Genomic DNA, 24111 nt, shown 5'->3' on the forward strand with positions numbered 1-24111 from the left:
TGCCATGCTCTCTGTAGCTGTAGAAGGTGGTACTCTGGATGGTCCTCCACCTGTTCCGTGCGCCTCCCTCAACCGCTCCGCCACCCTTTCCTTGGTTCTGGACCTGAGGTCGTACCATCTTTTGCGAACCTCCTCAATGGTGCGATGGCTGACTCCTATGGTATTAATCTTGATCTGTATGTCCAGCCAAATCTTCTTTTTTGTGTGTGTCAGGGACACTGATTGCTGCCATTGCTGACACTCATAACAGCCTTTGACACAGTCTGCCAATACACCCTGCGCGCACGCCTCTACGACACAGGGATCCACGACAAGGTCCTGGACTGGATCACCTCCTTCCTCACCGATAGAACACACGGAATCCATCTCCCTCCCTTCCTATCTGAAGCCACCAAGACCATCTGTGGCATACCAAGGGGCTCCTCCTTCAGCCTGACACTCTTTAACATCTACATCTCTCCGCCAGCCAAAATCATCTGATCTTCCAACCTCAAAATCATCTCTTACGCCGACGACACCCAGCTGATCCTCTCCCTCACCAAGGACCCCGCCACAGCCAAAACCAACCTCCACTAGGGTATGAAGGCCATTGCAAACTGGATGAAGGACAGTCGACTTAAACTAAACTCAGATAAGACAGAGGTCCTCATTCTCAGCCCCACCCCTTCCGCTTGGGACGCCTCCTGGTGGCCACCCTCGCTGGGAGCCGCACCAATGCCTACCAACCACGCCCGCAACCTGAGTTTCATCCTTGACTCATCGCTCTCCATGACCCGACAAGTCACGACCGTCTCGTCCTCCAGCTTCAACACCCTCCGCATGCTCTGCAAAATCTACAGGTGGATCCCTACCGAAACCAGAAAGATGGTTACCCAGGCCCTCGTCAGCAGTAGACTGGACTACGGCAACGCTCTCTATGCTAGAACCACGGCAGTTCTCCAGAAAAGACTGCAAAGGATACAGAACGCCTCTGCACGCCTCATCCTCAACATCCCCCGCCACAGCCACATCACAGCCCACCTGAGAAACCTACACTGGCTCCCTGTCAACAAAAGGATTACATTCAAACTCCTAACCCACGTCCACAAACCACTCCACAACGCCAGACCAGCATACCTCAACGATCGTCGCACCTTCTACACCCCAAATCGTCAGCTCCGCCAACCTCGTCCTCGCCACCATCCCACGCATCCACAGGACAACAGCCGGTGGCAGATCCTTCTCCTACCTCGCAGCCAAGACCTGGAACACCCTCCCAATCCACTTACGGCAGACCGATTACCTACTGACCTTCAGGAGACTCCTCAAGACCTGGCTCTTCGAGTCTGCTCCTGCCCCTCCCCCCTCCTCAAAGTGTTTTGAGACCCTCACGGGTGAGTAGCGTGCTCTACAAATACACTGATTGATTGATTGATTGATTGCCAAACAGGACCTCATAGTGTAGCCAGCACTCCTCAGTCAGGAACTCCAACTCTTTATCTGAGAGTTTCTTTCTCCCTGCAGTGGTTGCCTCCTTAGTTTGAGTTTCCATGGCTGCAAGTTGCTCCTCTCAGCTGGGTGTGCCTCTGCTGTATGTGCTGGTTAGACTCTTCCCACTCCCATGTCATCATCCAGCACCAGGAAGTGTGTTTTCTCTTTTCTTTTGCAGCCGTTCACTAATTGCGACACAGTCGCAATTTGCAACTCCGTGACACACCCATGTGCAATTTAGAAAATCACAATTTGCGATTTCGCAAATTGCGATGCGACTCAGCACCGAATCGCAAAATGGAATTGTGATTGTTTCTTACATCCCGTTTTGCGAGTCGTAACTAGGGATTTGCACTGATTTGCTATTTCCAACTCGAAATGTTTTAGCTTTGTACATGTGGCCCAATATTATTAATTTCCTGTGCTGAGGAGAGTAAAGGTCAGAAAGCTTCCAGCACAAAATGCATTTGCCTCATGGAGGTTTTGCACCTTCTTTACACAACATACTCTGTCCTACTGCCTTAGAAGCAGAGACCAACATTCATGAATCTCAAAGTTTGGGTTCGCCCTCTAGTGCATAAAGTATGTGATATTATGATGCAATGTTCATTCACTTGCATGTACACAAACACAATCGCAAACATTGCTCACTACAGTTCATCAGGTGATGATATTCTTTGCAAGAAGATTGAAAATGTTATTCTTTTAATGTTCAATTTTGGAGAGCTGAAGGTTGAAGACAAAACTATTGGTGCAGTCATGTCAATTTAACCATGCAATGCTACTAGTGATTTTAGACAGTTATGAATGTCATTTAGATACTTAAAGTAAGAAGAAATGCTGAAACAACGTGGCGCAAATAGGGACAGTGCACTGTTTTAGGTTTATTTTTCCAGCCAATTATTAGCTCGGCACCAAAAAAGAAACAGATTAAAGTTCTGTACTGTCTTTTTTCACCTTTTGCAGGCATAATCAGTAAGCTCAATGCTGTACAAGGCCATAGGTAAACAGGTAGTATGCAGCTGTAAGTGCTTCTTCAAACACAGACTTGAGTGCACTTTGATCTCAACTCAAGGATAAAGCAAAAATGGGTGAAAACTGCATTTGTACCCATTTTAATTTTAGCGTCTGGGTCTAATTTACCACATTGTCAGACTGCAGATAACCTGCGTTGAAAGTGCACTGCCAGAATTAATATTTCAGTGACAATGATAAACCTTTAAATAGCAAACTAAAGTAACTATGCCGCGTGTAGACACTTACACTCATATACTAATGCTCGCTGTGGTCACATTCTGCTTGCTTTTGCTGTAGGAAAAAATACTTCACACACTGAAGTCATTATTACTGCGCAATCTGTGAATGTAAAGCATTTAAGTTTTGGGCGCTGGTGGCTGAGCAGACAGCTCTGTTGCCCTAGGGCACACGGTCATAGGTTCAATTTATGCTAAGAGGGAAACCTGGTTCTACTTCAGGATTGCGTGTGGGCTGTTCTAAATCTCGTAGTGGGCCAGTTCTTCCGAAGTTAAGTTAGGTTTCCTTCTCCAAGTTACAAAGATATCACAGCAGCACTTGTAGGCAATAAGTAATCTCGGGATGAAAAACAGGATCTAATGCGTTTTATGCATGCAGGGAAGAAGAGTACATTTAACGTAACATTGCCCATATTTATGGGGAATTTGCATAGGGGCAGCGCCGCAAGTCTTCTTGCTACACTCCCCTATGCCAATTTGAAAGGGCAGGAATGCACATTATTTGTGAAATACAGTGCATTTCTGTCCTTTTCTCCCGGGCTGGCACACAATTGGCTGCCTTGCAACTTCGCAGGCACCCATGTCTGCGAAGGTGCTAGGCAGCCAATTGGAAGGGAGCCTGCATTACCTCCCGTCCCTCCCTCGCCTTCCTTTTAACCAATGAGGCCTCCCGCCTCCCCTCTAGACCCTCCCTTCCCCTTTCAAACCCCCCCCCCACCCTTATCCCCTCCTGTTCTTTTGTCTAGCCCACGCTAGACGGTTTTCTTTCCCTTTCTTACCTGCACGGCGGGGCCTGGAGGTCGTCGATGGAGGCTCTCCTCGGGACGCGGAGCTCCGCGAGGAGTGCTACGGCTGGGTCGCGTCTTGAACGAGCAGCATGGTTGCTCGAGAGGCGTGTCCTGGAGGCCGGCTGACGGGGTCAGCCGGCCCTCTGTGGCTGGGACGTTGATTTCCGGGTTTCAGCGCCGCGGAGCCGCGGGGAACCGAGGGACTTCAACTCTGAGATGCTCTCAGGTAGGACGAGCGTTCGGCCCGTGGTTTTTATGTATTTTGATGAAATAGGTGACCTCTTTAGAGATTGGTGGAGCCCTGATTGGGGGGAGGACCAGGTGCCTATATAGAGGGTAGCTTTTTGGGGTTCAAGTCAGTGATTATTTGTTTACCATGCCTAAAGTTCCAGCAAAGAGACGTAGGATTGTCTCTTCTTCCTCGGAGGAGGAGGGGGGTGAGGCTAGCATTACTACTCCTGAGAACTCACAGGTACCTGGCAGGGGTACTCCCTTCATGTCCAGAGAGGAGGTTCAGGATATGATTGAGGTGGCGGTGACCAGGGCACTACAAGCAGGCGTGGCCAGGACTGGTCAGTCTAAATGTGCGCATTCATCGGTAGCAGCTAGGAAATCCTCATCGGAGAGTGAGGATGAGGCCCCATCGACGTCATCTGGGGGGAAATATGTTTCCAGAGAAGATATGTGGGAAGTGATGGCACATGTTCGGGACAATTTGGGTTTCCCAGTGTTTCAACCTGCAAACTCGGATTCTCATTTATTTCCTCAATACAAGACACCTTCAAAGTTTGCCATGCCTTTTCAGGGACCTGTGAGGGAGATGGTGTTTCGTGAGTGGAAGGATGTGGATAAGGCTCAGGTTCCACGATTCCTTCAGAAACTTTACTTACTTGAGGGTGAGGAGGTTTTGCCTCCTTCAGTACGCCTGGACTCTATTTTGGCTACTCTGATTGGCAAAACGGCAGTCAATCCGGAGGATTGTGTGCCTACGGATGCCACTGACCGTAAAGTGGATTCGGGTCTTAAGAGGGCTTTTGCTGCGGAAAATCTGGCGCTGAGGGCAGGGATTTATTCTGCTTATGCGTCACAGTCATTGGTTCAAGACTTTGATAAACTGGCAGTGGCTGTACAGGAAGGGGCGGAATGTTCGGAGCTCCTGGCTGGTATGGAGCAGCAGGCCAGATTGTTGGCTGATGTGTCTTCGGATGTGGTCCGTACTTCGGCTCTGGCATCTGGGTCTTTGATTGGGGCTCGTAGGTCCCTCTGGTTGCGTTCCTGGAAGGCTGATCCGGGGGAAAAGGCGGCCTTGTTGAGACTGCCGTTTGAAGGTCGTACCTTGTTTGGAGAACAATTGCCATCCATGCTTTCCAAGGCTTTTAAGGAACGGAAGCATGCCTTACCTTATAAAGGGGGTTCTTCTTCGGGTAAAGGGTGGAAGAAACATTCCAGATCTTCTCCTACTAGGGATGCTAAATCCTTTTCATTTAGGAAACGGCGTTTTCAGCCGCGTTTTTCACCTAAGAAGTCTGCTCCTGCGACCCGGGGTGGTTTCAAGAAGGGGTCCTGACAATCACTGTGGGCCTGGCAGAGGGCCGGTTGGGGGAAGACTGAGTCACTTTCTTTCGGCTTGGAAGGACAGTGTAAACGATCATTGGGTACTAGACATTGTGGCCAATGGTTATGTCATAGATTTTGTGGTGGTTCCTCCAGATTCAGGGGTACGTCCCACACCTCTGCCTTCAGAGGGGTCACGGAGAAGAGCATTATTGGACGGAGTGCGGGACTTACTGGTCAAGGGGGCCATTTCCCACGTTCCGCTAGACGAGCGGGGTCAGGGCACTTATTCGGTCTTGTTTCTTGTGCAGAAAGTTTCAGGGGTATTTCGGCCGGTGCTCAATCTAAAGGAGGTGAATACCTGGATCAGGACAGTGCATTTCCGCATGCTGTCCATTCAGACTATTTTTCCATTTGTCAGACACGGGGACTTTCTGGTGTCACTGGATCTGCAGGATGCTTACCTACACGTACCGGTGGCAAGATCCTCTCAAAAGTTCCTGAGGTTTGCTGTGGGTCAGGACCATTATCAGTTTTGCGTTCTGCCTTTCGGTCTAAAATCTTCTCCTCGAATTTTCACAAAGGTGCTGGCTCCTCTAGTGGCTTTGCTTCATTCAGAAGGGGTATTTCTGCATCCTTATCTAGACGACATTTTGATTCATGCCCAATCACGAGACCTTTTGCAGAAGCAGGTGGTCCATGTTCTGGGGGTCCTGCAAAACCACGGGTTTTTAATCAATTGGGAGAAGTCAGACTTAGTGCCGTCCCAGGATCTGGTTTTTCTGGGAGCTCGGTTTCAGACTCTTCTTGGGTTGGTGACTGTGTCAGAAAAACGGTTGGGTGTCCTACAGGCTTTGGTAAAGAAGGTATTGTTGCGGTCTGCTCCCCGAGCTCTTCTATGGTTGCGTCTGCAGGGTCATTTGGCGTCGGTGATATTTCTGGTTCCTTGGGCACGTTTCCATCTCCTGTGCTTGATGACATGGTTCTTGAGAAGGTGGACACCAGGGTCCGGTTCTCTGAAGGACAGGGTTCCAGGGTCCGGATTGATTCACAGAGAGCTGCAATGGTGGTTGGATGCAGACCACCTGAGGATAGGGGTTTCTTTATCGCCTCTGAGACCCGTGGTGGTGACGACGGATGCCAGCCTCTCCGGTTGGGGGGCATGGATGGGGTCGGCTCAGATTCAGGGGTTTTGGTCCCCTCGGGAGGCGAGTCGGTCGTCGAATTGGCGCGAATTGAGGGCAGTATTCCTGGCTCTGGTCCATTTTCAGGATTCCCTGAGGGGTTCGGCGGTTCTGGTTCGCACAGACAACTTAGTGTCCAAGGCTTATGTCAATCGGCAAGGAGGGACCAGGTCAAGGGCTCTGTTCAATCTAGTCAGGGAGATTTTTGTGTGGGCTCAGGAGTGGGTTCCTTCTCTCAGGGCTACGTACATTCGGGGGGTGGTGAATGTTCGGGCGGATCGGCTGAGCAGAGTGATTCCTTCCTCTCAACTTTTCTCTCTCCGGAAGTCTCTGTTTCAGCATCTGGTTCGGCTTTGGGGTCTTCCAGTGCTGGATGTGTTTGCGTCAGTAGGGAATGCGAAAGTGGATCGCTTCTGCTCCCGGTTTCGATGTCCCCAAGCATGGGAGGTGGACGGGATGTCATGTCCTTGGCCGCAGGGCCTTTTGTATGCGTTCCCTCCTTTTCAACTACTCAGGGCGTTTCTGTTACGTGTGAGGGATCTGGGGTCCAGGGTTGTCCTAATTGCGCCACTTTGGCCGAGGGCGAATTGGTTCCCCTTGTTGAGGCTGATGGCGGACGGGAGGATGTGGCCTCTGCCTCTTTGTCCGTCTCCCCTGGAGTTTCCCTGCCTCCCATTGGGGTCATTGAGAAGGTTACACTTGACGGCCTGGAAGTTGAACGACGGGGATTGACAGGTCTGGGGGTGCCGGTAGCTTTGAGTTCTACATTGCTGGCTTCGAGGAGACGTTCCACTTTGCTTTCTTATGGTAGACAGTGGAAGGTGTTTTCGTCATGGTGCTTAAGTCGTGAGTTAGATCCTACCTGCGCTTCTATCTTTGAGGTGATGCAGTTCCTGCAGGACGGTGCTCATTTAGGGTTGTCAGTGGCATCTCTTCGGGTGCAGTGGGCGGCTATTCAGGCATTCAGAGGACCATGGCGTAATCTTCAGGATGAAGGGCGCTTGATGCCGAGATTTTTTCAAGGGCTTGTTAATTTATTTCCTCGCCCGGTACGTTCTTTTCCTTCATGGGATCTGTCCTTGGTTTTGGATGTGTTGACGGAGCCCCCTTTTGAACCTTTGGGGGACTGTGATTTGCGCCATCTATCTTTGAAGACATTCTTTTTGGTAGCCATTACTTCGGCTCGTCGGTTGGGGGAATTGGGGGCATTGGCTTGTTCCTTTCCTTTTTGTAAGATTTTTCACGATCGGGTGGTTCTGGTTCCGGTACCTTCCTTTATTCCTAAAGTCAATTCTTCGTTCCATTCCCGGCAGGAGGTCATCCTTCCTTCATTTTGTCCGAATCCCTCCTCAAGGGAGGAGGTCCGTTTGCATTCGTTGGATGTGCGCAGGGTTTTGGTATCTGCGGGTGGTGGCTCCTTTTCGTAAAGGGGATTCACTGTTTGTTAATTTTGGTCCGGCTCGCAAAGGTGAGAAACCTTCCACGGCTTCCTTGAGTCGGTGGGTTCGATCTTTAATTCTGTTGGCCTATTCCTTGAAAGAGGTGGTTCCTCCTCAAGGGATTCAGGGGAGATCTACCAGAGGCATGGCGGCTACGGTGGCGGAGCTTCAGGGGACTTCCGTGGTGGAAATTTGCAGGGCCGCCACTTGGGCTTCTCCTTCGACGTTTGTGCGTCATTATAGGCTGTCGGACTTGGGTAGTTTGGAGTCGGTGTTAGGTCACCGGGTCTTATCCTCTATGAGATAATGTTTGGGATGTTCTTGGTGCAGGATATTAAATAAAGGTCTTGCAACTCGATGTCCGTCTCCTGTGTGTTTTCTTGCTATGTCTCATTGGTTAAAAGGAAGGCGAGGGAGGGACGGGAGGTAATGCTTCCATTTTCTTACGATAATGGCATTACTCCTAGTCCTACTCCCTCGCCTTCCTTTTCCGTTCCCTCCCACCCTCCCGGTACGGACTGTCCGAGTTGCAGCTTGGGCTTGGTTTTTGTACAGGAGGGGATAAGGGTGGGGGGGGTTTTTGAAAGGGGAAGGGAGGGTCTAGAGGGGATGCTTCTGCTGTGATCATCGACCTTCTGATGTTGGTTATCTTCAGAGGTTGGCTCAAGAAAGGCTGTCAGATTTTTGTATTTGGCATTGACGAACAAGGACCAGGTCTCACAGTTTTAGGCCAGATGGCATGACATTGTGTCATGCGTCAGCTTGCCGTTTCATTTTCCTCTTGGTCATGTGACACAATGTCACTGTGATTTGATGGAGCCTTGGGTTCAAGTTGAGGCAGATGGGTCCTGCATGCCCTCCCTAGCATCAGTTCTGATGAGCACTTCCCCGTGGAGCTTCGTGGGTGTTGTGGTAATCCCAAAGCACTTGGCACAGTGCTTGTCCCACAGAGATCTGCGCCAGCTTTGCCCATTGGACAGCCTCCTTTATGTTACTCACCAGTCTTTCTACCCTGCCATTTGTTTGTAGCTACAGCATTGTTATTTTCCTGTGATGTATTCCCAGGTATGCCATGAACCTGCGAAACTCTTCTCCTGAGAATGGGGGTCCATTGTCTGTCTTCAGTGTTAAGTTGCGCCCCAAGCTGTGAAAATGTCATCCAGGATTGGTAACATGGCAGTGGCCAATGTTGATGACACCTGTTGCACTATGAGAAAACAAGAGTATTCATCAATGACGACCAGCAGATAGCCACTGGTGTCCAAAGGGCCATAGAAGTCTGCGGGCAACGTTGTCCATTCAACCTCAGGAAAGTCAGACACGTGTAGCTGTTCTGGCTTGGGTGGCCTGCCCGTTATCTGACAGAGATGGCAGCTCAAAGCCAGAGCTTCTACCAGGCAAACAAGTGCCAGGAACCATACTTTCTCTCTCAGCATTTTCTTTGCTGCCACAATAACGGTAGACTCATGTGCAAGGCTGACTGTCTGTTTTCAAAGTGTCTTCAGTATGACTATCCTGGTACCTCATAGCAGTATCCCTTGCTCTATTTCTGATAGTTCCTCCTGTATCTGTTTTAATGAAAATATTTCTACACCCCTGACTCTTTCATCTACTGAGCTGCCGTTAGTCACATGTCTTGACCGCTGTTGTTGTATGAGTGTTTTGACTGTTTGTATCGTGAAGTCAGCAGTCATCTCCTGCGCCAGTTCTTCCAACCTGATTGAGGGCCTGGGCGTCATTCTGTTTCCATAGCTATGCTTGGAAAGTGCATGTCAAGCAAATTCAGATTTTCTGCACATTTTTCTGTGCCATAGCCATGATGGGGGACACCCATGGAGTTGATCCTTCCGCTGGTTTGCTGATGTCCTGTGCTAGCGGATTCTTTAGTTCTTCCTCTACCTTTGGCTGTAGGTGCACTGGGACTCTACGGTGATTTTACGGCAGGGGGTTTGATCGCTTCGGTAATGTGAAGGGTGACCTGTGTGTCCTTCAGCCTTTCAAGCCCTTTGAGGATCGCAGGATGTTCTCTTAGGATTTTGTGATGCTCGGCCATGTGATACGTCATGGCTAGGAGGACCATCACTTGTGCAGTGAAGTTGCTGAACAGACACGGCATTGGAACGTCTCCCCATAGGACATATATCTCTTCTCTCACAGATCTTTTATTGTACGTGAGCATCTCTGTGAATTTCCCCACATTTACTACGAAAGGCTTCGCACCCCATGTAAAAACGTCAACAGTGGAAGGGGACAGCGGAAGCTTGTGTTTCATTTTGTCATACTCTGACGCAGAAATGATGTTGCGTGTGGCTCCAAGTATAAAGCGTGTTGTCACTCCCGACCTGCAGATCTACTGTTGCTGTTTTCTTTATTTGGCATTTGTTGACTAATTGAATATGTTCAGGTGCTCGTTGCTGGGAAATCTGTCATGGGATATAGACGTTGATTGGCTTCCCAGTCCATTGTCATCATCTGAGTCAGTAGAAGAACTGTGATTGCATGCTTCCATGATTTTTGATCGAACAGGTCACCCCCTATCTGGCTTGATGTGTCTGCTCATGCAAAGTGATTGTCGCAGTTGAATTTCCAGCATTTGTGTCCCATGACTGGGCAGGCCCCAACGTGCGGGTAATCCAGGCTGCAGCAATAGCACATCCTTTCCTGTTTTTCCTTCAGGGGCAGCAGTGGTTTGTCATGTCTGCTGTGGCTGCCCGCCATAAGATGAGCCTGTTCCAGTATTCGTACTCTCCCGTTTTCCATCTGTATGGCATGCGATGTGGCCCTGGCTTCTAACCTTGCCATGGTGAGTATTTGTTCTAGCATGTATGTTTCTTCCAGTATTTTTGGGCGGAATCCAGTCAAGCGGCATCCTTCAATGATGCACAGCCTCATTGTCGAATTTGTCAAATTTGCAGTAGGTGACTAATTTGGGCAGTTTAGTCGCAAAGTCGTCCAGTGCTTCATCTGCTCGTTGGCACACCATGTTGAACATGCAGCATTCAAAGTCAACATTTCGCTGGGGGTTGAAACTATCTGTGAGTAATTTTATTAGGCCTTTTTATATAGTGATGGACTCAGGTGGGAAAGTCACAAACAGGACTTCAACCTCATCCCCTACCATATTTAGAAACAGGTCCTTCGCCAGTTCATCCATGTGATTTTTGCCAGTAACGCACAGGTAGCAATCATACCTCCTGATCCATTTCTCCAGGCAAACATTCTTTGTTTGCAAGTCAGAGAAGTGAAACGGCATAGAGCACCTAAATATCGCGCTTGGAATTACACCCTCATTGAGCTCTTCAGTTATGGTTGCAGCCACTGGTTGCGAATCCGGTGTAGGCCGTTGCAGTTGCGATCATCGTTATGTATGGATGTCTTATTACTGTCTCACTTGCAGTATATATTGCTAAACTTGCTTTTCCTGTTGCAGTTCTTTTAGCATCTATTTTAGCTTTTTGTGTATTCTATGTATCCACGCTATTATGGGGTTGCCTGACTTCAAAATGGCCACTATTTGTCACATAGTGGCCAGTCAGTATGTATGCCTGGCTCTAAGATGGCCCCCGGAGCTTCCACACAGCTCATTAGCTCCCCACGCCTGACTTAAAGATGTCCCCCAAGGCAGTCCTATTCTTGCAAGATCTCGCTTGGAGCAGAGATCAGAGACATCAGGTGCAGTCAACCATGTAGGGTCTGGCGGTGCCTACCGCTTGCTTGTCTCACCCCTGTATTGTAGAACGATGTCACGCAGATGAGGCAGGAGGTGTGGACGTCGCACTGGTGAGGCTGGAAGTATGGGACACAATGTGGTGTGTGACTTTGCATGACTCAGTCCAATCCCACCTTCGTCGCCAGATGTTGTGTCATGGTGCACCTCTCACAAAGGATCAGGCAGGAGACCAGTAAGTGTGTGTGCTCATTATTCTTTATTTCTGCCACAAGGACGGGCACGTCTGTGCTCACGTGGTGCTGGCCAGTAATGCCCACTTGCGACCGGAACCCTGCCTTGGTCGCTGGTGACCAGAAGTGGTGTCCACTGAACACACATACACCTGGTGTGCTTGTGGTCCTAGTGGCCATGGCCACAGTCACAAACATTCATTTTCAGCAGCTCAAAATGTTATTCAAGAAAGGAACCCAATGGTAAGTGGAGTATTCCTTATACTAGACAGCAGAGTCTGGAAATAGTTTAGAGACTGCACTCTGACTAGGAAAAACAGAATGACTTCTCAATAAAACCATTATTTAGAGTGCATTCATTTTAATGACCCCCACGCAGGTGCCTTATCTTATTTTGGTAGAACGGTAGAAAAGTTGTGCTGCATCCTGCATCTACCATCTGCCAGTCTCTGGGTGTGATTAGCATGCCCTCAGACATTATATTGAGGGAGAAGAGAGAAATATTTTGTCAAATTTAGGAAAATGATTTTAAAAGGCCAGAAGCATTCCTAATCTTCACACAATGCAAAGAGGAAACACACTATGCGTACTTAGGAAATTAACAGATTTTTCTTTTCCTTATGATTTACTTGTAATTTGAGCCCACTTGTGTCTGGTTCATTCCTTCTTCACTCAAACAAAATAAAACATATAATGCAATTCTGCCACATGCCCTTCTGGAAACAAAGGATGCCTTAGGCTCCTAATTCAAATTCTATAACAAACGCATGCAACTATTGTAGATAGGCATATTGGTAAATTTTCTGGTATGTATGAATGCCATTTTAAATCATCACATCCTATGTGACAATTCATAGGCATCATATTTATGGATTAAACCACACAGAAACACAATGAGTTTTATTTACTGTTGGGCTTAATTTAACCCTATGTGGTGACCATCTTGTCACACTGTAAGTTCCTCTTTATATTTAGGGAGTCATCAGATTGTCTTCTCTGAGCTTTCACAAACAAGCAATTGAGCAAGCAGGTCATTTATTTGTCAAATTACAAAGATGTTATATTGAGGTCTGGTTTAGAGAGCCTAAATTAGTCTAAAAAAACATCATAAATAAAAAGTGCATGCATTCATTGGAGTGTTTAACTGTCATTTCTATTTTTTGTTGCCTTCATGGCAGAATCAAGAATGGGACACTGTAAGAGACAGCATTTTGCTTGATCACATGTGCACATCCACATAAAAAGAGGTGCATCTCATTGTCAGGGTTGGTATTTTGACAATACATTGTTATCGTCGCTCTTTATCTTTTAAAAAATGTTAGTCGTGTTTATGCACTAAAATTAAAAAGTGTTTTATAACTGTTCTAATTAAATGTGCCAGCAAGGAAGTACCAGTTCTGTTCTATTAAAAGTAAATTGTAATAGTTATTTATTTAAACCTTTTATAGCAAGAACACAGCTGTCACATTTAAGGGGTGATATGTTTTGTTACGTTTTCTTCGTTTTTTTGTGGCATATTCTCACAATTCATAATGAAAAATAACTATTACACCAGCTTGCCAAGGTCAGCTCTATTGGCTTTGACAAAGCTTTTTGCCTTTGCGTGGCTTTCAATTTTAATAATAGCATTTGGTGGAAGTACATTTGCAAAACATATGAGCTAAGTTGGAAGAAGAAGGTTACATATTATCAATTGCGGTCTCCCTTACTCATATCTCTGATAGACCATCCTCATTCTTCTATTCTAGAATCCTTATCAGATTGGATGTGTGGTTGTCGTCATGTAATGAGTTTTTGCCAAACAGAACTTTGAAAACATGACAATCTACTGAATTAACCAGCATAACGTGTAATGAGATGTTTACTGCTGTGTTATTCCAGTGCAAACATCCATAAGCAACAGGTTTAGATACACTGAAATAGAATCACCATAACTGAAATGCTAGGGCACCATGGTCCGTATGCTTACAAAGTTGCACAGCTCTATTTATCAAAAAAGCTATAATCTAAAAAGAAAAAAAAATGTCTGTTAGAAATCAAAGACTTAGCGCCTGAATTAGATCTTGGCGGATGAGGTTACTCCATCACAAATGTGATGGATATCCCATCAGCCGTATTACAATTCCATTAAATGCTACAGAAATGGTAATGTGACGGACAGAATATGCATCACATTTGTGATAGAGTACTACATCTCTCAATATTATAATCAGGCCCTTAGTAACTAACTATGCTACCTATCCCTACAATAACTGATTTGTCCAGCATAAGGTATCAAAGTCTGCTAATGTTGAACGTACGTTATGCAGTTGATTTCAGAAGGCATGCAGTAGAGTAACCATAGACTAACATTTAAATTGCTAATGGTCATTGGAATATGTTGTTTGTATGTTGATAAAATTCACACCATATCTGGATGTCATGTTTTCCAAACCCTCCACATTGTTTTATATATTATTGTGTTCATTTATTTATGAAGCCTACGACAGGATATCAAACCAGTGCTTTGCACAGAAACTTAGAGAACAAGAAAAAGCATTTTAAAGAAACAATGGGTAGACTACAAAGATATGTAACTACAAGTTAAATACCTAAAGCAACAAGCTGCACTTACGTTAGTTTTTAATTATTGACCGATTTATGTCTGAGTTGTGTCCGTTGAGATGCACTGTGATAAACTGAGTGAATGTGAAATTTGAAATGAAGCTGCACTGTAAGACAATAGTGAAAAGCTTGTCTTCCACCAGTCAGCTGTGGAGTGAAGAGTATGATGGTTAGAAGGCCCCCATGCGTACACTTCCCCCCTTCCTACAATGCACCTCTCTTTTCAAATGTATGCAAAAATAATGTTGTTTCAGACATTGACAGTCTTTACGGTTTATTGGTTTGTAAAGGTTTAAGGCTCAACCTTTCTTCTTATGAATGCATACAAGGAAGTAGCATTGTTATGTATTTTATTTTCAGTGGACATTAATCTTTCTTATTTTTAAAATGTCAATACTTTTTATTTAATATCTAAAAGAATTACTAGTTATACAAAGTTTGCAGGAAAACCTTGTGCAGTGTAAAAGGCTGTCTGTTCCAAACAGCATGGTCAGTTACAAAGATGGTCTGTTACAACGTTCAAAGATGGAAAATCGTTAACAATGAACTACATGGTATACGTCATTGGGAAACCATTCGTAGAATATTTACCTGTTCTGGTGCTCAGTTGTGTGATTTTGTCCTCCTGTATGTCTCCCTCATTTTCATTTTCTTTGGTGATAGGTAAAGCTTGAAACTTAAAGAAACTGGAAATCAAACTCTAGGCAAAGGTTGGATAGGTGATCAATTAACAGAATATGATATTGCTGTGGTTTATGTGCCTCCAACAGTGACTGGATCATCTAGAGAAGAAAAGAAAATATACTAAACGGATGCCATATAAACGTGAAAAGCAATGTGTTCAGGACATTTTGCGAACCAGATTTAATTGGTATAATATGCACAATTCAGTTGATAATAGGCAATACCTTCATATCTTGAATCTATCTACTTCATAGCATAAAGAAATTCCGTGGCATATCACTGATGCAATAAAATATGCAAGACCTTTTCTTTGAAGTCACACTCACACACACCAAAAACTACACACTTCACACCTGGATGATAATTCTTTGAATAATAATTGTTACCTATAACAGTTTATATTAATGCTTCAATATAATGAATGGCCATACTAGTTTTGCAAGAAACAAATAACACAAGCCTGTCACCTCACACTTAGATTACCAAGTTTTGGGGATAACTAATTTTGAGTTTTTGCAATTGCTTTATTGAGAAAACTCCACAATATATGAATAGGCAGTGTTTGGAATCTACGCTCAACCCTCAAAATATTATTTTTATAAATAAAAAATACTTTCAGGAATATTTTAGGCTGTTTTTCTGTAACTTCACATTGACCTGCACTAAAGTTTTAATTGAATTTTAACTCCGCATGTCATACCCATTAAATATCAAACACAGTAAAGGGTATTCAGGAACCAGGTAAATTGACAGAAGAGTTAGAACAAATAGCCTGTAATTTGAGTTTTCACAAAGCAGGCATACCTAGAAATCATATTGTTGTATATTGTAATTATTAGTATAGATGTATTCCCTGAAATATTTAATCATTGAAAAAAACTGTGCATTTTCCGCAGCATAAACATTCTGACAAACTCCTATATGCAATGTACTTCTAATCTTAGTCAACGATTTCTTCTCAATTTCACAATTAAGCAAGAAAGAAACAAGGCACATCCATGCAAAATATCCTTCCACGTGTGCAAATACATCCAAAATCATTTAGCTTCTTTATCCAATCAGAATAAATTAATTTCAGCTTGAAAGAGTATGGAATAACGTTTATTCATCACTAGAGATGGCCCTATAATGTAAAGTAAAAAAATTGGAATGTGATAGATTTAATATTTACACCTTTTTCGGGGTCAATGACAGTCTATGAGAAGAATACACTGAATCTTTTTTTAGAAAGGTCAAGAAAGTACTAGAGAGCATCTACTACACATTTCTGTTGTTGCTCTGACAGTTCCTTAAAATATAATAGTATCCCTTCAACCCTACACATTAAACACCATAATTAAGCAGTTAAAACTAATTACGCAATTTAACGTACGAAAAGTTGTAGGATAGGGGCACTGCCAATTATTTTAATCATTGACCTTTAAAGGTTTCCCAAGTTGAAATTGAACAATGAGGCTTTCTATCGATCCTGAAGTACCCTTTGAAAGGTCAGTGTTTCCAACATCTGCATTGATTTGTAAAGTAAACGAACGACCACAAAGTTACTGAACGGATCACAGCGTCTCATAAAGCCTGTCTCTACTTCATACAAAATCGTATCACCTCTTTATCAATTTTTTGTCAACATTTTACATTCCAATCACGGGAGGCCTCATCAAGGGAAAACATTGAACTTACCTTCAAAGGTTCAAACGCATAAAGTAACTGGAGCATTGCTTTGAGAAGCAACAACTCCTTTTTATGGAACACACATCTCACGCGTATGCCGTTGCATAGACAATAATTTGATATGGGCATGTGGAAAAGAGGTATTGAGGAAAATGTGAGACCCCAGTAATTTTAGCTGCACTAGTTACACGTTTATTTATTTTTTCAGTGGTTATATTGACTATTACTTTTGTGTGGTGCACACCTAATAAATACATTACTTTTGTATTGTTAGCTTTTGAAAAGCAAAACCTAAATGATCAAAATCCCATCCATCACAGCCACTTAGAAAACCCACATGGGCAAGCAATAGCAACCAGAAACCATGATTTGCAGATTGCACAAAGACAAAGAAAACGCCAAACCAGCAAAACCTTCCCAAGGCATGATGAGGAAGTAAAACAACTGACAACCAGGGTTGGACTGGCCTATAGGGCTATCAGGCAGGGACTGAAGGGCTGGCCTAACAGAAACGTATGGGGGTTGTTTTTTTGGCTGTCCATGGGCCTGTTTTATGCTTTCTGGTTTTTACTTTTAATGTTCTTGACAGCATCACGAACATTACCAGCAGCAAGCACAAATCCATGCAGTTTCCATACATTGCAAAGCATTTATATAATGTGTCTTTACGAATTCAAAACTGCCCCAATTGGAAAACATGGGACACTTTTTTAGCTTTCTAATTTGGACCAATTTTATTTTGGTGCTGGGACAACTTTTTGTCCCAGTCCGACCCTGCTAACAACCCACTACCCTGACCAATGTAACACACACAATATGGGTAGGAAGTGCTGTGTTATTTAAAAAACATCTTTTAACATAAGGGCAGGGTTTCAACACGTTTAAAAGAACGATTGCAATGAGTACAAGACAACAAAACGGAGTGCAATAGAAAGTGGCGATTTAGCAAATCAGACAAATATTCAGAAATGTGTTTAAATCAATCAATCAATCGATTCATAAATGCCTTTAAATTAAAAACAAATCAGGCAACCTAATAGGTCACACGATGGCAACAGAAATCAGCATGTGGAAAAGTTATGCCTGCAGTCATCCATCGTTCCCAACATCCCTTGATGTTTAGTCAAAAAAATCAAGGCCCGTATTTATACTCCGTTTGCGCCGAATTAGCGTCGTTTTTTTCGACGCAAATTCGGCGCAAAACTAACGCCATATTTATACTTTGGCGTTAGACGCGTCTAGCGCCAAAGTATTGGCAAATAGCGTCATTTTTTTGCGTGAACGCCTTCCTTGCGTTAATGAGATGCAAGGAAGGCGTTCCCGTCTAAAAAAATGATGGCGACGCAAATGCGTCGTATTTATACTCCCGGGCAAAAATCACGCCCGGGAGTTGGCGGGTCAAAAAACCCCGCATTTGCGCCACTATTTAACGCCTGGGTCAGGGTAGGCGTTAAGGGGCCTGTGGGCTCAAAATGAGCCCACAGGTGCCCTCCCCTGCCCCCAGGGACCCCCCCTGCCACCCCTGCCCACCCCAGGAGGACACCCAAGGATGGAGGGACCCACCCCAGGGACATTCAGGTAAGTTCAGGTAAGTATAATTTTTTATATTTTTTATTTTTTTTTGGGTGGCATAGGGGGGCCTTATTTGTGCCCCCCTACATGCCACTATGCCCAATGACCATGCCCAGGGGACACAAGTCCCCTGGGCATGGCCATTGGGCAAGGGGGCATGACTCCTGTCTTTACTAAGACAGGAGTCATGAAATGGCGTCTGGGCGTCGTAAAAAAATGGCGCAAATCGGGTTGAGGCGATTTTTTTGCCTCAACCTGACTTGCCCCATTTTAAGACGCCCTAACGTCATTTTTTCCCAACGCCGGCGCTGCCTGGTCTACGTGGTTTTTTTCCACGCACACCAGGCAGCGCCGGTCTGCTTGCGCCGGCTAACGCCATTCCATAAATACGGCGCCCGCATGGCGCTTCAGAATGGCGTTAGACGGCGCTAAATTTTTTGACGCTAAACTGCGTTAGCGCAGTTTAGCGTCAAAAAGTATAAATATGGGCCCAAGTGTGGTGGATGATTATTAAATGTATAGTCAAATGCCAATCAAAAAGGAAGGTATGCAGCTCAGGAAGAATAGGAAGACAATATGAACTGCACTGAGACATGTACACCCTCTCCTACTTTCAGATAGGGTACCTGCAGAAAAGCAAAGGGGGCACCCAGGACACCATATAAACATCAATTTCAAATGCTACAGGGAAATTAGTGATGCACTCAGAAGTCATTACAAATTCCACATGGGCATCCCTCACTTAGTAGGCCACCGATCTGAATGGTGGATTTCTTGAGGTAAAAGGTCATTGCAAAGCTTCACAGTCAACTAGTTTTATAGAGCACAATAAGATGCCCAGTAAGATGCTCCAGGGCGATAGGCAAATACACTATAAACCGCAAAAGCTATCACACTCTCAGGTCGTATGCAACTACAGTATATACATCACTGCACCTTTTATATAGTTGCAATTGCTTTGTCTATTCACCACAATACCAGGGGTAGCGGAAGTGACATCACACGCCCTTGGACCTCCTCTTTCACTCACACACACACATATGCACAAATTCACACTTTCATATACTCTCTCACATAAACACGCTGTTACACTCAAGCACGCACTCAACATACTTTTAAAAGCATTATTACTTACCTCTATCTGTCATGGAAGGGCACAGCCCAAACTAATTGTACTCCATTTGTATTACATTAATAGTGAATAATATGTTATTATTCATTATTTGTGTAATAACAATTGGCAGAAAACAAAGAGAGCGGAGTCCCAGCTGACGTCCATAAGGAGGAGCAGCCACTACGTGCCTGGCATTGAATTTGCCACCTCTGAAGCCAGGGGTCGCAAAGGGCAAGCTGGGGTCGCAGCTGTGACCCCTGGCGACCCTTAAATGATGTCCATGCATTTATGGTGATCATATTGTATTCTAAGCATACTGTAATGGACTTTGGTTCAGCCTCGTTCCCACACTAGCTTCTTAGACTAAGGAATCTTCAACCGTTTGTGTGAGACATTGTCCATTACATCTTGGATCAGCACATAGATGAAGTTTAGTCTCAACTTCTTTCTATTGAATGTTTGGGTTAGCCTTCCATTTCCTTTACACTGAAGTACACTGATATCACACATTTAATTAATTTTTATCCATGCATTGTTTTCACAAAGCAAGCGTTTGTTACATGTTTTGCCATGCAGCAAGTATTTTTACAGGGTTTTTTTGTGTGACCCAAGTGCAAGCATTAGACTGATTGCCTCTGCCAATGCTTGTTTTATAGTTTTCTTTTTTAGTACACAAACTAGACAACTGAACTACAATTATATATATTTTATATTTCGACCAATATATATTAATGCAGTAGATGCTGGTGATTAACATGGGTAAAGCTGCCATGCTAAATCTAAAGTGTATAATTCGTTCATTCGTCCAGCTGCCTTAAATAAATCATGTGATGTATGTTAACTATCGATTTCAATTCTTTTTAAACACTAGTTTTCTCACTGACAACTTAATTCTGGATTTAGATTATCCCACAGCACAGAAATAGCAAAAACATCTGTGCTTCCACAGGTTCTTCCAGCTACTGGAATCAATAAGATGTGCCCTATTGATCCTTCAGGTAATCAGTGCTTAATTCTCCACACAACCTTCTTCATTACACCTTGTTAGCAGCAGGTTTGATTGCTCGTGTCCTGGCGTATTACATGCCAGAAACCTGCAAGGGCCTTTTATTGGACTCTCAATGCTTACAAGCTTGTGGAGGGCCTCAAGCCTTTATCATTTAAACATCACATTTTGTCATCTATGAGCATTCATTGATTAACCAACTTACGATTCTCTGGCTTCTACATATAGGCAGGTAACGTCATCTCATCGTCGTCATCTCCGACAGAATTGCACTACATCATTGAAGCTTCTATTCCGCTGGGTGCATTCCTGAACTTCCTCAAGCTTTTACAAATCCAGTCCTTACTAAAGATGCCATCAAAATAAACTGTCCAATGATCCATCTCCTGTTCCTGCGAGAGTTTATTGCAAATGCTGTAAATCCAGCTACATAAAAGATACTTCCTTCCTCACTGCAGCACTTAGAAAGCCAGGTTTGGAGTCGAGTGGGCACCTGGCAGATCTGTACAGAGAAACTGTTCCAGGTTCTCCAGGCTTAGCAAGAAAAGGTTGGTTCTTAGTCTTCTCTTTTCTGCACTTCTTGGTTCCTATTCTTGTGGTGGCGAGTATGCAGATGTTGTGGTTGTTGCCCCAGATTTTAATAGTGGAGGCTACCTGTGGTGGGATACTGTTGTGGACTGACTTATAGATAAAGCTTGCAGATAATGCAGCAGGAACTGAATTTCATATAAGCCAGCAAGAGTGCCAGAAGAGTTCCCTGAATGTAGCTGTGCCCCCAAGTCCCCAGAAATCATCTAGGTAGTATAGTATCAGATAAATGGGGCCTAAATATCGCCTGACAATGATGCAAAGCCCTAAATATTGTTTACAAATATATTAGATCACTTACATTAGTAATAGAAAATGTAAAACTAAGCGAGTGATAATTTATAAACATAAGAAGGACACAATATTTATGTTGTTTTCCATATTCTGACATATTCAGAGATTCACACCCTGATAGCTTTGCAAACTCTGAACTACCATTTACCCTGCTAACTTGCTTTCCTGTAAATCAACACACCATAACAAAGTCTAAAAATTAGAAGATTAATGACATTCGATAACAACCATGAAACCATTACAAGATATTGCATTCAACACCTATCTTTCACTTTATGCAGAAGTCTCACTAACATATTGAGCCCTGTTGAGCCTAAATAACTACTTGAGGCAAGCAAGCTGGTGGACTGAAGTTATGCTGGAATCCATTTATAGGAGGTGAAAGACGCAAACACACACATGGCTTTAATCTTGGAGAATGTTATCCAATTATTTCACTTAGGTTGTAGGAAGGCAACCGTTCTAGAAAGTTCTACAATTTGGAATAATTTCCCCAAATATCGCTCTCGTCCTGTATCACAAGCAATCCACTTAGGAGAGCTAAATAACCCTTGTGTGTTTTGTATTTCTTTGTTGAAGAGTTATAAAAACATGCTGGGGCAGAAGCGATGAGCTAACTTTGTCTCAAATTTTAATAAACATTAAGTTGAAACATTTGCCTTAAACAGTTTTAGTAATAGGCTACCCTGGTCACTGTGTTTATATACATTTAACTATTTTTACAGGAAGACGTTTGAACACTGTATTAACACTACATAAAAAAGAAAATATAATGTTTGTCATTTGCTGTTACCCTGCCTTAGATCTTTGGAGAATAACTCTTGCATACAGTTTGATCATCAATTTCACTTATCAGACTGGATGCTGGTAATTCATTTGTCTCTCCGTCCTATGTCCTTGTGTAAAACCCTCTTGAGTCTTATAGCATGTGCTTAATAAGAACCACATAGTGCCGCCACAGGAAGTCCTTGAGCACTTTTGAAGAAATAATGTGGCAAATGAGTTTCAGAATATGGAAGGCCATAATAGAACTAAACATTACAATTTGTGTACCTGGATTTAATACAAAATAAATCCAGCACTAGCAAGGAGTATTTATACATAGCTTTACTGACACACATAGCGCCATGTACACACAGGCAGTAGCAGCCGATGTACACACGGAATATTTGCAGCAGCAGTGCAAGCTTCCTCCAGATATACATATTAGTTGTAGTTCAAGCAAGAGTTGGCACTCTTTGAACTCTGATACATCTATGCATATAGTGGTTTCAGAGGAGTAAGCATCTTTAACGTCTTTTTGACTCTCAAATGTATGACCCTAAATAGAGGTAAATAACGTTTGAACTAAAAGGAAGTCTGGTTACAACTTTACAGTGTATACATCACAAGGTAATATGTCACCTGAAGATCTCAATGCCTCTGTTTGATTATTGTTGTTTAATTATGTGGTATTACGCCTAGCTATGTCATACCATGCCATGTCAAATCATATAATTCTATGTCATTTTGCCATTGGTAAGTTCTCCTAGAAGTAAAGAAACTTGGGTACTTTTCGACCTTGAGAATCTCTATCATCCATGGCTACTGTTTCCAATAAGTGGAGCTGAATCACAGATATGTAGAAGGGTGTGGCCGGAGGTCTTAGGAAATCACGTGAGTGTCTGGATATTTGCCATGCACATCGCTAGTGATGACGCAGAAAAGAGGGTCCAACATATATTCATACATATCATGTAATCGAAAGCATATAATGTAGTGTGATTTTAGTAAAGAAAAAAATGTATGAGGGAAATTGTGCCCTCGGGTTAGTTCGCCATCATTGTAAACAAGCTTTATTAATTATGAAGTATTGAAAATGTAGTAATCCGTCATAATTGCAAATGTATGCCATGATTTCTCGTTTGAAACTGTTTTGCTTAGCTTAAATTTAGTAGAGGCTTTGGCCTAGTTGACTGGTCTCAAATTCTAACTGCGTGGCTTTTTCCTTGAACTAATGAAACATATATTCTTGCTTGAAGTTGTATTTTTCCAGCAGAGATGACTAATACACTTATCTCCAAGGTTTCGTACTAGGCCGGTTTCATCCCCTTTGATACAAGGCCAGTCTGCAGGTGCGGACAATGAAGGTACATATAGTAAAATAATTGGCAAACCATGTTACAACTTGTGTTCCAAAGCTCCAAGGACAGTGTATGCATAAATGAGTGCTAGTAAAAGACAATTTTCATTGGACAATTTGAAGCCAACCTATGAACCCTCCAATGGAAGACCCTGCAGAATTTGGAATGTTTCTTACTTAAACCCACTGGACAAAGAGAAGTCAGCCATTTTTTCCTTGATGCCAATTTGAAGCCAGGTGCCAGACTCCATTTTGGACGACACCCTGATGCCCTTTTCTCTATTCCAGAGAAAGAGACTTTAAGAATTCTCACCCTAGAGACTTTAACTTTGATTTGCCCCGTCTTGCCCATGAAGTAACTTTGCCCCATTTTCCTTGCCGCTGCAAGGAAGCTTGCCCTTAACTTTGCCCCTTTGAAATCTGCCCCATGCTGATCGAATCGGTACCTGAGGGACGAAGACTTTCTTGAATGCTGATGATATTTGGTAAATATGAAAGGACAAATGTATTATGCATTGTGTTTTCCCTTTTAGGTACCAACTGCTATTTTGATAGGGTCTTAGCTAGAAGTTTTCCAAATTTGTGTTGACTAAATTCGTTTTGCATGAAGTCCCACATGCCAATGCTAATTAGAGGTTAGTCGAGGGATTAATTTGATGCACCATGTTGATTTGAAATCTTGTTATGCTGACCAATGTATGAAATTAGTCAAATACAGTTAGTCATATTAGTGATTTGCATTGCGATAACTGAGTGTATCATTATTCAGATTTTGCGTAGATTGCGTTTCTTCCGCCGTTATGGACAGCCAGTAATGTTTATATACATATATCATTTGGTTTTCAGACTTATATACATTGTACTAGCTTTG

At 43.7% G+C, this 24111-nt stretch overlaps 1 protein-coding gene across 2 annotated transcripts in view; it reads right to left on the reverse strand.

The window, feature by feature from the left end:
* Window positions 1-14847: 14847 nt before the first annotated feature.
* Window positions 14848-24111, reverse strand: part of ERC2 (ELKS/RAB6-interacting/CAST family member 2) — a 2244592-nt gene continuing 2235328 nt past the window's right edge. Inside the window, exon 19 of one of the 2 annotated variants that reach the window (XM_069206453.1) lies at window positions 14848-14974. The gene's annotated coding sequence lies outside the window, so the exon portion shown is untranslated. The remainder of the gene's footprint in view (window positions 14975-24111) is intronic. The other variant, XM_069206452.1, reaches the window with a different exon arrangement.

Source organism: Pleurodeles waltl, chromosome 9 (genome assembly GCF_031143425.1).
Source record: "Pleurodeles waltl isolate 20211129_DDA chromosome 9, aPleWal1.hap1.20221129, whole genome shotgun sequence".
NCBI classification, from domain to species: Eukaryota; Metazoa; Chordata; class Amphibia; order Caudata; family Salamandridae; genus Pleurodeles; species Pleurodeles waltl.